Source organism: Scyliorhinus torazame, chromosome 2, assembly GCF_047496885.1.
Source record: "Scyliorhinus torazame isolate Kashiwa2021f chromosome 2, sScyTor2.1, whole genome shotgun sequence".
In the NCBI taxonomy this organism is placed as follows: Eukaryota; Metazoa; Chordata; class Chondrichthyes; order Carcharhiniformes; family Scyliorhinidae; genus Scyliorhinus; species Scyliorhinus torazame.
The window spans coordinates 399,301,216-399,312,390 of record NC_092708.1 but is presented as its reverse complement, the minus strand read 5'-3'; the positions used below and the strand labels follow the sequence as shown (position 1 = coordinate 399,312,390).

Here is an 11,175-nt window from a genome sequence, read left to right as displayed (position 1 = left end):
CTGGTCTGACCTGTTTAAACTCCGAAGTGGCCTCCTCACTCTGAACTGCTCTGCCTGACAGCTGGTGAGCAGATCAGTTAATTCAGTGGAGAATTCAAGCCAGGAACATTTCCCTCACATCTGCTCCTTCAGTCCGATGCTTTTGAAACTGCTGCTTTTTGAAATGTCAGAAACTTCCTAGAAAGCACACAATACTTGGAAAGGCTTGGAATCCTCTGAGATCCTATGAAATGCTAAGCAATTTCACAATGCAGCACCTTTAGCATGCCTTTGATTGACAGCTTGATGGTTGAAACACAGCTGCCAGGAGGTTTGTTTATTTATCTTTCCTTTCATGCTTGAACTTATCTGAAGTACCCTCTACTGATCCTAACAGCAATGTTTATAAACATTCTTGTTATGATTGACAGGTGCTGACCATTTCAAAGCAGCCAAATGTTTTACTTTTGTGGAGTGGTGTAGCGACAACAATCTCTCCCTCAATGCCAGCAAAACTAAAGAGCTGGTAATTGACTTCAGGAAGCAAAGTACTGTACACACCCCTGTCAGCATCAACGGGGCCGAGGTGGAGATGGTTGGCAGTTTCAAATTCCTAGGGGTGCACATCTCCAAAAATCTGTCCTGGTCCACCCACGTCGACGCTACCACCAAGAAAGCACAACAGCGCCTATACTTCCTCAGGAAACTAAGGAAATTCGGCATGTCCACATTGACTCTTACCAACTTTTACAGATGCACCATAGAAAGCATCCTACCGGGCTGCATCACAGCCTGGTATGGCAACTGCTTGGCCCAGGACTGCAAGAAACTTCAGAGAGTCGTGAACACCGCCCAGTCCATCACACAAACCTGCCTCCCATCCATTGACTCCATCTACACCTCCCGCTGCCTGGGGAAAGCGGGCAGCATAATCAAAGATCCCTCCCACCCGGCTTACTCACTCTTCCAACTTCTTCCATCGGGCAGGAGATACAGAAGTCTGAGAACACGCACGAACAGACTCCAAAACAGCTTCTTCCCCACTGTCACCAGACTCCTAAATGACCCTCTTATGGACTGACCTCATTAACACTACACCCTGTATGCTTCATCCGATGCCAGTGCTTATGTAGTTACATTGTGTATGTTGTGTAGCCCTGTTATGTATTTTCTTTTATTCCCCTTTCTTCTCATGTACTTAATGATCTGTTGAGCTGCTCGCAGAAAAATACTTTTCACTGTACCTCGGTACACGTGACAATAAACAAATCCAATCCAGAAAGCACTGAGTATTGTTGAAGTGGTCACCTTCCAAAGGGCAACTAGGGGGGGGCAATAAATGCTGACCTAACCAGCGACACCCAAATCCCGTGAATGAATTTGAAAAAGGACAAGAAGGGATATTTTATACCTTTATCGCAGTCACCCAGGACACCATTCGTAAATTTGATAAGAGTCATTTTGGTAATGTGGCATGACGAACCTGATTGGAGGGATTCAAATATGGAATCCAAGAAAAACGGGGATGAGTTTGTGAGGCAGCAACATAGGCTTTTAGAGAAGAAAAGGAGGTTGGAGATTGAGGACACAGTTTGCGAAGACGCTGAAGTATTTTTTGAGGAGAGGAGATGACGGCAGATTTGAAGGTGAGAGAGGCAACACCTGATAAGAGAACCATTTACAATATTAGCTAACTTTGTGGGGAAGTTTGGTGGTCGGCAGTCAAGTGGGAATAGGGTTGAGAGAACAGGAGAGTCTCATGGACAAGATGAACTCAGAGAGGACATGAGGGGAGATAGGAGAGAAACTAGAGAGTTCCAACCTAACCAAGTTTGCAACAAATTCCTGACCCAAACCTCCTCCTCCAGTGAGAATATTTTCCATTGCATAATCAAAGGTCATTATTAGAACCATGTCTTCAATTCTTTACTGACACTGGGTCAGAATCCTGGAACTCCCTCCCTAACAGCACAGTGGGTGTACCTACACCACATGGACTGCAGCGGATCAAGATGCAGCGATGACCAAACAGCGGTGTGATTGTTTATTCCAGCACGTTGATCCTCTTTGGAATTTGAAGGGCATCGATAATATATTTCCTCAGAACTTTAAAACATTCTGGGGGTTTTGAAATTTCTGACTTTATTCTGGAAACTTCTGAAGGTAAAAGTCCAGAAAGGCCCCAGTGAGGATCGAACTCACGACCCCTGGTTTACAAGACCAGTGCTCTAACCACTGAGCTATGGAGCCTAAGTGACTGAAAAAACTGGGACCTGCTCCAACTCAACCCTAACCCACTGCTGGCTCCTGTTTGCTTCTCAGCCCCGGGCTGTCCTCACTGTCCTCACTGTCCACCAGCAGATGGCGCTGCACTTGGGTATTGCGATACTCACTGTCCACCAGCAGGTGGCGCTGTATTGGGGGGTATTGCGATATTCACTGTCCACCAGCAGGTGGCGCTGCACCGGGGTGTTGCGATACTCACTGTCCACCAGCAGGTGGCGCTGTATTGGGGGGTATTGCGATATTCACTGTCCACCAGCAGGTGGCGCTGCACCGGGGTGTTGCGATACTCACTGTCCACCAGCAGGGGGCGCGCCATTGACCTGCTTCCATTGAGCCTGAGGACTATTGCTGCCCCCTGCTGGACTTCCGGAAGAAGGAAAATGAAGAGGAAATTGGGAAGCAGTGGCTGAGTCTGAGACAGGGAAGCAATGCAAATTATTATGTCAGCTCATTAAATGTAACTGAGCCATGGAGGCAAAAATACAGAGAATCAAAAGCAAAATATTGACGATCCTGGAAATCTGCCCATGGCCTCACAAGTACGGGATGCCAGCGCAGTATCGTCAGAAAACATGATGTGGAGATGCCGGCGTTGGACTGGGGTGAGCACAGTGAGACGTCTTACACCAGGTTAAAGTCCAACAGGTTTGATTAGAATCACGAGCTTTCGGAGCCCAGCTCCTTCCTCACCTGAGGAAAATAGTAGGAACTCTTACAGCACCAGGTTATAGTCCAGCTATGGCCTTCATCACTCACCTGAGGAAGGAGCTGTGCTCTGAAAGCTAGTGATTCCAAACAAACACGTTAGACTTTAACCTGGTGCTGTGATGCTCGATCAATGACTCCAGAAGCGAGATTGGATGACAATTGAAGGCTTTATTGGACTAGGTGTTTCCCCCAGCAGCACAGGTACAGAGTGCGGCTGCTAGGGAGACACAGACTCTTATACTCCACCTTACTGGGCGGAACCAGCAGGCAGGCTTCACCAATGATCTTCCTGTCTCAGGTACCTCCCACACCAATGATCTTACAGCCTCAACCTAGGTACCGTAATCCCCCTAATACCGACTACCACATTCACCCCCTGTTAAAAAAAGAGTCCGGCGGGGCTGGTGGTCTCTCGTCATACAGTGGTAGAGGTTATGGTGGTATCCGTCGGTGGTACAGTGTTTTGCCTTATTACATGTCACAACTATTTACAGTATTCATTTTACATGTACACATCAGAATGAAGCAATTAATCACTCGGGAGCCCTGTGATCGTCGCAGTTTTGGCGGTGATGCAGGCGCCGGCTCGGGCATCCGTGACTCCGGGAGCGTGACTTTGGCTTCTTCAGTAGCTTCATCACCACTGGGTGAGACCAGTGGAAGAACCGATCTACCTGGGAAGGGGGAAGCCGTGGGGTGGGAGGGAGAGTGGGATTGGTGGGGGGGGGGGGGGGTGGGGGGTGGGGGGGGATCCAGTGGGCGCCAGGTCCCGTAGGGAGACCGTATCCTGCCAGCCGTCAGGGTACGCCACGTAGGCGTACTGAGGGTTAGCGTGAAGGAGGTGGACCCTCTCTACCAATGGGTCCGACTTGTACGCCTGCATGTGTTTGCGGAGCAGGATGGGTCCAGGAGCTGCCGGCCAGGTTGGGAGCGAGGTCCGGGAGGAGGACTTCCTAGGGAAGACAAGGAGACGTTCATGAGGTGTTTCATTTGTCGTGGTACACAGCAGTGATCGATGAACATGCATCGGGAAGGACCTCCTGCCAGTGGGAGACTGGGAGATTCCTGGACCGTTGGGCAAGTAGGACGGTCTTCCAGACTGTTCCGTTCTCCCTCTCTACCTGTCCGTTGCCCCGGGGGTTATAACTGGTTGTCCTGCTTGAGGCGATGCCCTTGCTGAGCAGGAATTGACGCAGTTCGTCGCTCATGAAGGAGGACCCCATATTGCTGTGTATGTAGGCAGGGAAACCGAACAGGGTAAAGATACTGTGGAGGGCTTTTATGACAGTGGCTGCGGTCATGTCGGGGCAGGGATAGCGAATGGGAACCGGGAGTACTCGTCAATCACGTTCAGAAAGTACGTGTTGCGGTCGGTGGAGGGGAGGGGTCCTTTGAAGTCCATACTGAGGCGTTCAAAGGGACGGGAAGCCTTTATTAGGTGCGCTTTCTCTGGCCTGTAGAAGTGCGGCTTGCACTCCACGCAGATTTGGCAGTTCCTGGCGGCGGTCTTGACCTCCTCGAGGGAGTAGGGCAGGTTGCGGGTCTTGATAAAATGGAAGAATCGACTGCCCCGGGTGGCAGAGGTCCTCATGGAGGGCCCGGAGTCGGTCCACTTGTGCGTTGGCACATGTGCTGCGGGATAGGGCATCAGGAGGCTCGTTTAGCTTCCCGGGATGATACAAGATCTCATAGTTGTAGGTGGAGAGCTCGATCCTCCACCGTAAGATCTTATCGTTCTTTATCTTGCCCCGCTGTGCATTATCGAACATGAAAGCTATCGACCGTTGGTCCGCGAGGAGAGTGAATCTCCTGCCGGCCAGGTAATGCCTCCAATGTCGCACAGCTTCTACTATGGCCTGGGCCTCCTTTTCCACAGAGGAGTGACAGATTTCTGAAGCATGAGAGTGCGGGAGAAGAAAGCCACGGGTCTGCCCACTTGGTTGAGGGTGGCCGCCAGAGCTACGTCGGACGCGTCGCTCTTGACTTGGAAGGGAAGGGATTCATCGATTGCGTGCATCGTGGCCTTTGCAATGTCCACCTTTATACGGCTGACAGCCTGGCGGGCCTCTGCCGACAGGGGGAAAACCGAGGGTTGGATTAGTGGGCGGGCCTTGTCTGCATAATTGGGGACCCACTGGGCGTAATATATGAAAAAAATCCCAGGCAGCGTTTCAGGGCCTTGGAGCAGTGAGGGAGGGGAAACTCCATGAGGGGGCGCATGCGTTTGGGATCTGGGCCTATGACTCCATCATGCACTAGGTAGCCGAGGATGGCTAGACGGTCGGTGCTGAACACGCATTTGTCCTTGTTGTAGTTAAGTTAAGGGTTTTTGCGGTATGGAGGAATTTGTGGAGGTTGGTGTCGTGGTCCTGCAGGTCATGGCCGCAGATGGTGACGTTGTCGAGGTACGGACACGTGGCCCGCTAACCGTACCGATCAACCATTCGGTCCATCTCCCGTTAGAAGACCGAGACTCCATTTGTGACACCGAAGGGAACCCTTAGGAAGTGGTAGAGCCGCCCATCTGCTTCGAATGCAGTGTACTTGCGGTCGTCCAGGTGGATGGGGAGCTGGTTGTAGGCGGATTTGAGGTCCACCGTGGAAAAGACCTTGTATTGTGCAATCTGATTGACCAAATCAGATATGCGGGGGAGAGGGTACGTGTCGAGCTCCGTATACCTGTTGATGGTCTGGCTATAATCGATGACCATCCTGTACTTCTCCCCGGTCTTTACAACCACTACTTGAGCTCTCCAGGGGCTGCTGCTAGCCTCGATAATACCTTCCTTCAGTAACCACTGGACTTCCGACCTAATGAAGGTCCGGTCCTGGGCACTGTACCGTCTGCTCCTGCTGACGACAGGTTTGCAATCCCGGGTGAGGTTTGCAAAAAGGGAAGGCGGGTCGACCTTGAGGGTTGCGAGGCTGCAGACAGTGAGGGGGTTATAAGGCCGCCGAATTTAAAGGTTAAGCTCTTGAGGTTGCATTGGAAGTCCAATCCCAGGAGCGTGGCAGCGCAGAGGGAAGGAAGGACGTAGAGTCGGAAATTTTTTAATTCTCTTCCCTGGACCGTGAGGTTCGCTACGCAGAACCCTTTGATCTCTACAGAGTGAGACCCGGAGGCCAGGGAGATTCTTTGGTTAACTGGGTGTATGGGAAGAGAACAGCGCCTTACCGTGTTGGGGTGTATGAAGCTCTCTGTGCTCCCAGAGTCGATCAGGCAGGATGTTTTGCGCCCGTTGATGAGCACGGTCGTCGTCGCGGCCGAGAGTGTTCGGTGCCGAGACTGGTCCAGGGTCAGCGAGGCGAGTTGTGGTAAAAGTTGAAGATTTTCCTCGGGCGGTGTGTGGTCATCCGAATCGGGGTCCTGAGACTCCAGCCAAGATGGCGGCGCCCACGCATCGCACATGGCTGAGGGTGGGCAAGATGGCGGCGCCCACGCATCGCTCGTGGTCCCTGGGGAACAAAATGGCGGCGCCCGGGGCCCGCACATGGCTCGGGAAAATGAAGATGGCGGCGCTCGCGGCCTGCACGTGGCCCGTGGAGCGAGTTGTGGTGGCAACCCCAGTTCGGCCCCGGAGACAGCGACGACTGCCCCGGGCCTGGCATACCGCCATGAAATGGCCCTTTTTGCCACAACCTTTGCAGGTGGAGGAGCGGGCCGGGCAGCGCTGCCGGGGGTGCTTGGCTTGCCTGCAAAAATAACAGCGGGGCCCCACGGGGTTGCCTGGTAGCCACGCGGCATAAGCTTGTGGGGGGATGGGGGATGCATCGGGGTCAGCCGCGGGTGGGTTCCACACTGCCCAAGGGGCTGCCGCGCGGTCAGGGATGTCCGCGTGGGCGTTTCGGGAGGCCACATCCAGGGAGCTGGCAAGGGCCCGTGCCTCCTTGAGGCCTAGTGTCTCTTTCTCCAGCAACCGCTGACGGATTTGGGAGGACAGCATACCTGCAACGAATGCGTCCCGGATTAAAAGTTCTGTGTGGTCGCTGGCTGAAACTTGCGGGCAGTCAACATTCCTACCTAGTATCAGGTGCGCGCGGTAGAATTCATCCAGCTATTCCCCCGGGATTTGTCGCCGCTAGCAGATGTCGGGCGTAAACCTGGTTTACCGGGCAAATGTAGTGTCCTTTCAACAGGACCATTGCGGCCTCGAAATCGGCCGCATCCTCGATGAGGGTGTAGATCTCTGGGCTCACCCTCGAGTGGAGAACTTGCAGTTTCTGGTCCTCCATGGGTGCAGTTGTGGCCATCCTGAGGTACCTTTTGAAGCACGCCAGCCAGTGTTTGAAGGTTGCCGCTGAGTTTGCTGCGTGGGGGCTGAATTGCAGACACTCCGACTTGATTCGGAGCTCCATTCTTTAAAATCTAGTCCAATAACTTGATGCTCGATCAATGATTCAAGAAGCGAGATTGGATGACAATTGAAGGCTTTATTGGACTAGGTGTTTCCCCCAGCAGCACAGGTACAGAATGCGGCTGCTAGGGAGACACAGACTCTTATACTCCGCCTTACTGGGCGGAACCAGCAGGCAGGCTTCACCAATGATCTTCCTGTCTCAGGTACCTCCCACACCAATGATCATACAGCCTCAACCTAGGTACCATAATACCCCTAATACCGACTACCACATGTTGTAAGACTTCTTACTGTGCCCACCCCAGTCCAATGCCGGCATCTCCACATCATGATGAGAAACAGGAACTCAAGGACAAGGACATTATGCACTTTGACCTTGACACATGATATTGCCACGCTCTGGTGGTCAAAGCCATGCAGGGGCAGCATGGAGAAAGATATGCCAGAGTTAGTGTCAGGACACAACCCCGCTTTACCACATTGCTGATCTGTAAAGCTCCATTGTAAGCTATATGTTCTCGTGGAAAGAAGAAATGTCCAACTAGCTAGTAACAGTTCACATAATCTGTCTCCACTGACATGGTTGAAGACCTTGGTGAAGTCTATGAAGGCAATATAGAGTGGCCTGTGATGTTTACGGAACTTCTCCTGTAACTGTCAGTGTTCGAAAAATATGGGTAGTTTGCATTGGTAAACATTAGAAATAAAGTATAGTTTTAAATAGGTTTAATTTAATGATTCTGTGCCTGGAAGGGACCTATATATAGATCCAGGCTGGACAAATGCCCTTATATGTGTGGGGGTTTGTTATAATTCCAACTGGGATTCTATTGTGATTAGTGATGGCTATGGCATGAAGAATAAATAATATACTTTATTAGTGCCACAAGTAGGCTGACACTAACACTGCAATGAAAATCCTTTAATCGCCACAGTGTTTGGGTACACGGAGGGAGAATTCAGAATGTCCAATTCACCTAAGCACGTCTTTCGGGACTTCTTGGAGGAAACGGGAGCACCCGGAGGAAACCCACGCAGACACGGGGAGAACGTGCAGACTCCGCACACAGTGACCCAAGCCGGGAATTGAGCTAGGGTCCCTGGAGCTGTGAAGCAACAATGCTAACCACTGTGCCACCCAAATGAAGTTGCTTAACAACCAGAGCCCCTTGTAAGGAAAAAATGCTTTCCTTTGTTCTTTAATTATAGCTGAAAGCTACAGCAGTTGTTGATAGGTAGCTGGAACAGGAACATCTCTCTTAGCTTTGCCAGAAGAAAAGCCATTCAATGGAATAATGCTTAAGAAAGCCAGTGCCAGATATCCAAAAGACAACTAGTTAAGGAAACTAGAGAAAGGAAGAGGAGTTTTCAGGGAGCCTGAGGTTAAAGGAGCAACGAGGAACTGAGACCAGACCAGGATACAGTTCATTTCAAGGTGCTAAAGGAGCTGGCTAGTGAGAAGTCAGAAAGATATCTGAAGTGGTTCTAACGTTTATGATATCCCACTACAGATTGTGAGACGTTAATTGAAGTAATTGTGGAGCAATCGGTGGCTGGATATCAAAATGTGTGTGTGTAAAAGTAGCCAAGACACGGAAATCCTAAAAGGTGTAAAACTTGCAGTGGATTCACTGGTTGGAGCAGAAGCTCTGTTCACAAGAGTCTTTCATAAAACGCGGACTGGATTTCAAAATGCAAACCACTAATGGAAAGCCTTATTACAAGAGAAGCTTATAAATGTGTTTTTGGGAGTGGAGCTTGAAAACTCTTATATGACAATCATCTGGGGGGATTCTGGGGAGTAATCTACAGACTCTTACATGGTTTCAGAGCAGAGAGTGTATTTGACCACAGCCAATCTGTGCATCTTACAAAAGGGACTTTGTGCTAATAAGACCATTGTAGCTTCAAATCCACGTCATCATATTAATCTTAAAATCAGTGTGTAATAGGATGGCACAGTGGAGCAGTGATTAGCATTATTGCCTCACAGCGCCAAGGTCCCAGGTTCGATCCTGGCCCTGGGTCACTGTCCATGTGGAGTTTACACATTCTCCCCGTGTCTGCGTGGGTCCCACCTCCACAACCCAACGATATGCAGGGGTGGTGGATTGGCCACGCTAAATTGCCCCTTAATTGGAAAAAAAATTAATTGGGTACTTTAAATTTATATTAGAAAATCTGTGTGTAATTGAAAACCTAAGGGGGGAGTAGAGAAAGGTTGTATTATAATCCAATTTCACATGTTTTTTTTGTGTTGTTAAATCAAATTAATGGTCCTGTGACTCTGTTCTTTCCCATTCAATAAAAAAAGGAAAAAGTTACGGTCTTTTGAACCAGAGTTTCATTCTGGCATCGTCCCATCCAGTTATAACATCAACTGGGATCCGTACCATCAGTGGGAAGATCCTGTCACTGTTAATCTGTCAGCTCTGAAGCTGTACTCAGTGAGAGTAGAGGTGTGATGGCAGGGTTTGCAATCCGGTCAAAGCAAAGCGATCAACGACCTTCCCCACAATACTGCAGAAGGAGATGCCGTGATAATTGTTACAGTCACTATGATCTCCTTTGTTTTGTATCAGAGTCTTTCCTTGCAGTGTCCTCTCAGTCAACAAAACAAAGGAGATTGTCATCGACTTCAGGAAGCGTAGTGGAGAACATGCCCCTGTCTCCATCAATGGGAACGAAGTAGAAAGGGTCGAGAGCTTCATGTTTTTGGGTGTCCAGATCACCAACAACCTGTCCTGGTCCCCCCATGCCGACACTATAGTTAAGAAAGCCCACCACCGACTCTACTTTCTCAGAAGACTAAGGAAATTTGGCATGTCACCTACGACTCTCACCAACTTCTACAGGTGCACCATAGAAAGGATTCTTTCTGGTTGTATCACAGCTTGGTATGGAGCCTGCTCTGCCCAAGACCGCAGGAAACTACAAAAGGTTGTGAATGTAGCCCAATCCAACACGCAACCCGGCCTCCCATCCATCGACTCTGTCTACAATTCCCGCTGCCTCGGAAAGGCAGCCAGCATAATTAAGGACCGCACGCACCCCGGACATACTCTCTTCCACCTTCGTCCGTCAGGAAAAAGACACCAAAGTTTGAGGTCACGTACCATCCGACTCAAGAACAGCTTCTTCCCGACTGCCATCAGACTTTTGAATGGACCTACCTCGTATTAAGTTGATCTTTTCTCTACACCTTGCTATAACTGTAACATTATACTCTGCAGTCTCTCCTTCCTTCACTATGTACGGTATGCATTGTTTGTGCAACATGCAAGAAACAATACTTTTCACTGTGTACTAATACATGTGACAATAATAAATCAAATCAAATCAAAATCAGCAAATGTAAAGAGCAGAGAAATTACCCGGGAAAAGCCAGGTTCAGCGGGGTAAGAATAAATCTGGGCCAACTAAACTGAAGTGACAGGTTGGCTGGAAAATCAGTAGCTGATCAATGGGCTCCCTTCAAAGAAGAGATGATTCAGGCACATTCATGGTAAACTCCCTTTATTTAAAAAAATATTTTATTAAGGCATTTATGGTTTTATAATAAGACACAAGTACAGAAATAAACATAGTTCAACACGTAACACACCCCTCCATCTCCCACAGTTCTCGCCTAAGCTAGACCGACAGTCTTAACTCCCTCCCCCCTAGCTCCCTAATCCCGCCCCCCCCCCCCCCATATTGAATCTGCTGACGGTTCAATTTTCTCCGAAGTCAATAAATGGCTGCCACCTCTGAACGAACCCTAATGATGAATCTCTCAGGGCGAACTTGATTTTCTCCAGCCTGAGAAACCCAGCCATGTCACAAACCCATACCTCTGTTTTTG

General features: G+C 49.8%; 1 non-coding gene across 1 annotated transcript; it reads right to left on the bottom strand.

The window, feature by feature from the left end:
- Window positions 1–2,156: 2,156 nt before the first annotated feature.
- On the bottom strand, window positions 2,157–2,229 carry trnat-ugu (transfer RNA threonine (anticodon UGU)). Its single transcript has one exon. It is a non-coding gene; the product is annotated as a tRNA-Thr (tRNA).
- Between the last annotated feature and the right edge of the window lie 8,946 nt (window positions 2,230–11,175).